The following is a 6,637-nucleotide window of genomic DNA, read 5'->3' as shown; positions in this document are numbered from 1 at the left end:
TCAGGTCATCATCTCAGGGTCCTGGGATCGAGCCCCACATCGGGCTCCCTGCTCAGTGGGGACCCTGCTTCTCCCTCCCCCCCTACCCCTCCTCCTGGCTCGTGCTCTCTTGCTTTCTCAAATAAATAAAATCTTAAATATATATATATAAAAGGTTTGGTCAGAGAGAGCCCCTCATCATCAGCTCTGGGTCCCCATCAGCAGCAGTGTGATGACAAAGGTCAATCACTGAGGAGCAAACGTTCACTGTCCCTTCAGCCTCCTTCCATCCTGTGCCTTTTCCCTCAGAATGTCAAATCATGGTTTGGGTTCATTTCCTTCTATTTCCACTAACACGAAGAAGTGCCCACCCAAAAGCAGCGAAAGAATGCCAAAGTGGATCAAAACAGCCCAGAAAACGGTTCATGGTCCCCAGGCAGGATGGTCAAATCCCAAGTAACTGGTAATCAACCTTAAAAGCCAAAAAATGCCTTTAAAAAAGTCATCCTATCTGATCTTTTTAAGATTTTATTTATTTATTCATGAGAGACACAGAGAGGCAGAAACATAGGCAGAGGGAGAAGCACCCCTCTTGGCCTCAGTACCCACAGACCTCCAGGCCACCTGCCCTCGATCCTTGAAGATCTTAGTGCTGGGTCTCCTGTCCCCTTGCACTTGCTTACTTCCTGGTGACCGTGGCATCCGTGCAGATGGTCTTCCGGCCTCACGGCTTTGCCTCCTCTCCTGCGATGGCTGGGTCCTCCTCGCAGCTCAACAACGGGTTCCTGAGGGCACACACTGGACCTGGCAAGTGCGCTCAGACCCTTCAGACCCCCACTCCCCAGCGCTTTCAGGCCACCACCTCCCACTATCCATTCCTTGCTTCTAGATTCCTGCCTCCTGACAATCCTTGACCACCTCAGCACTCTCGAACCGTGGACCTACAGCGCTCTCACCTGATTCTCCCTCCTAGACTGTTCCCCCACCCTCATCCCACTGCCTAGGGACCCCCCACCTTGCCTCTGCTTAGGCCCTGCCCTCTGACCTCACTCCTGAACGTGACTGGAGACATACATTTGCACTCACGAGTCTCATTCACAATCACCAGGGCTCACCTGGATGGCCCCCCCAACCCCAGGCCACCTTCCTATAACCCACTGCCACCTGGCCCAGTCCCTGCCCTGCTGCTTGGAGAATATTCCCCTCACTACATCCCTCTGTTGGTTCAGAGGAGCCTTGGGGCCATCTGTCACATGCATAGTCACCTCCACTGGCAAAATGTCACCAGGATACAGCCCCTTTGTGACCCTGCCTCCCACTTTTTTTTGAGGTTCCCCATCTCTGCCAGAGGATGGGGTTAAACACAAGCAGGGTAACCTCACATCACATCTGCAAACACTTGTGATGGCTCTCTCTCTCTCTCTCTCTCTCTCTCTCTCTCGGCCTCATCTACTTGCCAGCCTCCTTACAGGTTCACCAGCCACAGGCTCCCATCTGAGCCTTACTCTTCCTTCACCTGGAGACTCCCCCATACCCATGAGTGTCCCTCCTGCCACTGTCCCTGGCCTCACCCTCCTAGGGAGGCCTTTCCTAGCCTCCCCGCCTAAAACGCATCCCTCCCTGAACCCAGCATCTCCCTCCCTGCCACGGGTTCCTCCCAGCGGTGCTTGGTGCCTTTTTTCTTAAATCTTCATTGCCCTTGTTTTGCGTCCACCTCCCACACAGCAATGGAAGCTCCATGAGAGCAGAGAGTTTTCATTTACTCATCGCTGACCCCCGCCGACAACAGCACCCTGCACGCTAGGAGCTCAGTAAGACTCTTTGCTCCTTAGTGCCCGTGCCCACCTGGCACCCCCGCTTGGGTCCAGACCCCACCCCTGCTTGCTGACTCCAGCCCAGGCCTGGGCAGTCCCGCGCTCCCACAGCCGCTCCTTTCCCCTTCCCGGCAGTGTGCAAACCTGCAAGCACACTCTCATTTCTCCCTTCTTACAAAACAACAACCACAAACCCCACAAAAGCCTCTCTTGGCTCAGCATCACTTTCCAAGAAGCGTGCCAGGCCTCTGATCTAGAAAATTCCTTGAAAGAATGTCTGCATTGTCTGTGTGCCTTCCCCTCCTCCTGCTCTCTCCAGATCTCTCTCTGATGGGCTTTCATCCCCTCCGGTCTCTGAAATGCCCTTGGCGAGGTCCAGTGATCTGGGTGCTGGAATCCAGCAGCCCTGTCCCGAGCCTCATCCTGCTTGGCACAGGGATCCCTCTGCCCGGGTTTCCCCTCTCCTGCTGGCTGCTCCTTCTCATCACCCCAACCTCCAAATGGGTCCAAGGCCCATACTCACGCCTGTGATAAATCCCACTGGAGGCCTTGGACTCTCAGCCTTAGCCCTCTGGCCAGGACCTTGCCTTGACTCTGGACTCGAATGCCCAGCGTCCCACTCAAAACCTCTACTTGGGGGGCCTCTGGGTGGTTTAGTGGTTGAGCATCTGCCTTTGACTCAGGGTGTGATCCCGGGGTCCTGGGATGGAGTCCCACAACGAGATCCCTACCGGGAGCCTACTTCTCCCTCTGCCTGTGTCTCTGCCTCTTTCTCTCTATGTCTCTCATGAATAAATAAATAAAATCTTTAAAAAAAACACCTCCACTCGGGGTCCAGTGGGCTCTTCCAAACTTCCACTGCCAAGCCCCCTGCCATGCCCCTCCCTCACCAACCTGCTCCTCCCCACCACCACACTATGGCCCAGGGCAGCAAAGGATGAGGTCGTCTTTCCCGGACAGCCCAGACACTTTGGGGTCTCAGCCTCACACTTTCCTCCACACCTCCCAGCCACACCACCCTCCTCACTGGGTTGGAACATACCAGATATCACCTTGCACCAGCTGTTCTGGAATATTCTCTCCTCCACCCCCATCTATAACTGCACAGCTTGCTCCCACCCCCTCCTCGATGTATTTCCTTCCTGACAGCTGTCACTATCTCTCACACTATATATTTGATTGATTGATTGATTGATCGGTTGATTGATTGACTGCCTGTCTCCCCCAACTAGAAAGTGCCAGAATGCCATCTCCTTTGTTCACTACCAGAACAGAATCTAGTACATAATAAATTCTTACAAGGATGTACTGGATGAAAAAAAATGACTACAATTGTACTTGAGAATTTAATGTAAATGATTAAAAAGTTTAAACGCCAGGCATCTCGGCAGGGTGTGTGGAAAGGGCAGTTTTGTCTTTTTTTTTTTTTTTTTTTTTTGGCAGTTTTGTCTTTTCAGATTCGCTCAGAAGTCAGAGCACCAGCAAACACCATCCAGCTGCAACCCTCTGCATCCTTGGCAGGGATGGTGGGGACCAATGGTTCTGAGGGAAATCTAGACCTGAACATAAATCACAGAAAAATCGAGACTCGAGTGGGAGCTCCGCCGAGTCAGGTACTTTGAGATGTGTGATCTGGGTTGAAATCCCAAGATGCTGTTTTTGAAGTGGCCGATGCACACCCCAGAACGGGCCCTGAGAGCATCTGCATGGCCCTTGTGGATACCACCCCCCCCCACCCAGACCCAGCTTGGCCACCTGCTGGCTCTGGCATGCTGCGTGAATTGCCTACCCCATCCAGATGCCTCATTTTTCTCATTTATGAAGCAAGGACAGTAATGCTTCCCTCATGAGACTGTTGTGTTTGTTAAAGAGGTAAAGCATAGGTAGTAGGCACTTTCTAGAAGGCTCTCTGTAATCCTCCCGCTTCTTTCATTCACAGCCTCGTGTCATGCCTCCCCGTGTGTATGGGCTGGATTTACTACCTACTTCTGGTCAACAGAACATGGTGTTACTTCTGAGACCAGGCTACAAATGACGGTGACTTGCTGACCCTCTTTCCCTCCCCTTCTTCCCCTCCCTCCCGGTGTCCTGCTCACTTGCTTACTCTGATTCTATATTGTGACCTGCCCTATGGAGAGGCCCACACAGTGAGAAACTGAGGACAGCCTCCAGCCACCAGTCTGCCAGGAACTGAATCCTGCCAACAACCACATGAGTGAGCTTGGCCATGGGTCCTTCCCCAGCCAAGCCTGGAGATGACCACAGCCTTGGCGACACCTTGATTATGGCCTCATGGGACACCCAGAGCCAGAAGACCCAACTAAACTGTGCCCAGACCAAAAAAAAAAAAAAATTTTTTTTAATAAAATAAAATAAACTGTGCCCAGACCACTGACCCACAGAAACCACGAGATAATAAATGTCTGTTGCTTTAAGCTAAGGTTTTGGGTTTTTTATTTGTTACTCAGCAATACAGCATAGAAAATGCTCAGCACGGAGTGCCTGGTTGGCTCAGTTGGTAGAACGTGTGACTCTTAATCTCACAGTTGTGAGTTTGAACCCCACGTTGGGTGTAGAGATTACTTAAAAAAAACCTTGGGGTGCCTGGGTGGGTCAGTCAGTTAAGCATCTGACTCTTTATCTCAGCTCGGGTCTTGATCTCACAGTTGCGAGTTCAAGTCCCATGTTGGGTTCCACACTGGGCCTGGAGCCCACTTACACAAAATTAAAATCTTTAAAAATAAATAAATAAAAAATAAACAAAATGCTCTGTACAATGCCTGGCCCATGCACACATTTGATAAGTGACCAGTGATGACCATTCTGTGTATACAAAGGGAATCCAAAACACATAGAATATAAACCTAGTCACCAGGCTCTTGACATGGTCTTTTAACAATGAACCTGTATCCTTTGCCACTTAATAAAGCCATAAAACAGATGTATTGAGCCCAGAGGAGAAAAATGTACATTGTATGCTACTGTTTAAGAAGGAGAAGCCGTCCAGGTATATAAAAGTATTTGTTCATATTAAACAAAGAAAGGAAAACCTGAAAGCCAAGATCACACAGAGAGCAAGAGAGAGAACACTATAGAGAGGATGGGGTTGAGCTAGACTTCTCTAAAGACACTTCCTTTTTTTTTTTTTTAAGATTTTATTTACTTATTCATGAGAGACACAGAGAGAGAGAGAGAGAGAGAGAGAGAGAAAGAGGCAGAGACACAGGCAGAGGGAGAAGCAGGCTCCATGCAGGGAGCCCGATGCAGGACTTGATCCTGTGTCTCCAGGATCAGGCCCTGGGCTGAAGGCGGTGCTAAACTGCTGAGCCACCCGGGCTGCCTAAAAACACTTTCTTTTGTCGTTTTGACTTTGGAACCATGTAAATGGTTATTCAATTATAAACAAAAATTCAATTGAAATGAAAATTATTCCTAAAGAACAGAAGCAAAATGAAACAAATAGAAATAACTGTATATATAGGTGGCTCAACCTCTCAGATGGGAACTATTTCAAAAGTAAATAATTTTACTATATCTCCCAGAATAAGGTACCCTAAATATTTTTTTTAAAAGAGCAAATAAGGGATGCCTGAATGGCTCAGTGGTTGAGCATCTGCCTTGGGCTCAAGGTGTGATCCTGGGATCCAGGATCGAGTCCCACATCGGGCTTCTTGCAGGGAGCCTGCTTCTCCCTCTACTGTGTCTCTGCCTCTCTCTCTCTCTCTCTGTGTCTCTCATGAATATATAAATAAAACCTTTAAAAAAAAAAGGGTAAATAAATGGGGGCGCCTGGATGGCTCAGTTGGAAGAGGATGTGACTCTTGATTTTGGGGTTGTGAATTCAAGCACCTTGGGTGTAGAGATCACTAAAACTAAATAAATAAACTTAAAAATAAATAAAATAAATAAAAGTTTAAAAATAAAAAGCAAATAAATCTTAAATTGCCTTCACTAATTATATTGTTAACAATAATATTGGTGTTTTCCCAAAATATGTGATATAAATTACTATATGCTAAAAAAATTACTATATGCTATGTTATATTTATAACACATATTATATAATATGTAGTGCATAGGTTATGCATATGGGTAAAACAAATAATATGTTAATGTTCTTAGGAACCAAAATTTTCAGCATAAGAGAAAAAAGAAATAGAAAATCAAAGAAGATAACTGAAAACCCTATAATCCTAAATTTAAGCTGGAAATATGAACATAAACTCATTGTGCATTTTCTATTTATTTTATTTTTTAAAATATTTTCTTTTTTAAATTAAATCTAATTAATTAGCATTAGTGTATTATTAGTTTCAGAGATAGAGTTTAGTGATTCATCATTGCATATACCACCCAGTGCTCATTATATCAATGGCCCTCCTTAATGCCTATCACCCAGTTACCCCATCCCTCCACCCACTTACTAAAAATATTTTATTTTATTTTTATTTTTTTTCTAAATTTATTTATTCATGAGAGACACAGAGAGAGAGAGGCAGAGACAGAGGCAGAGGGAGAAGCAGGCTCCATGCAGGGAGCCCAACGCGGGACTCGATCCCAGTCACCAGGATCACACCCCAGGCTGAAGGGAGTGTTAAACCGCTAAGCCATCTGGGCTGCCCCAAATATTTTATTTTTAACTAATCTCTACACCCAACGTGAGGCTCAAACTCACAACCCTGAGATCAAGAGTTGCACACTCTACTGACTGAGCCAGCCAGACGCCCCACATTTTCTCTTTAAAATGAAAAGTAGGGGGATCCCTGAGTGGCGCAGTGGTTTAGCGCCTGCCTTTGGCCCAGGGCGCGATCCTGGAGACCTGGATCGAATCCCACGTCGGGCTC

The 6,637-nt window shown here is 47.4% G+C and overlaps 1 long non-coding RNA gene across 1 annotated transcript; it reads left to right on the top strand.

The window, feature by feature from the left end:
* The first annotated feature begins 168 nt into the window (after positions 1-168).
* Positions 169-4,184, top strand: LOC112666618 (uncharacterized). The gene is made up of 3 exons (XR_003140915.3): positions 169-3,406; positions 3,733-3,830; positions 3,930-4,184. It is a non-coding gene; the product is annotated as an uncharacterized LOC112666618 (long non-coding RNA).
* Positions 4,185-6,637: the final 2,453 nt, after the last annotated feature.

The sequence above is a fragment of the Canis lupus genome, chromosome 10 (assembly GCF_003254725.2).
Source record: "Canis lupus dingo isolate Sandy chromosome 10, ASM325472v2, whole genome shotgun sequence".
Taxonomy (NCBI): domain Eukaryota; kingdom Metazoa; phylum Chordata; class Mammalia; order Carnivora; family Canidae; genus Canis; species Canis lupus.
Note: the sequence above shows the minus strand (reverse complement) of the source record. Positions and strands in the feature narration are given on the sequence as shown.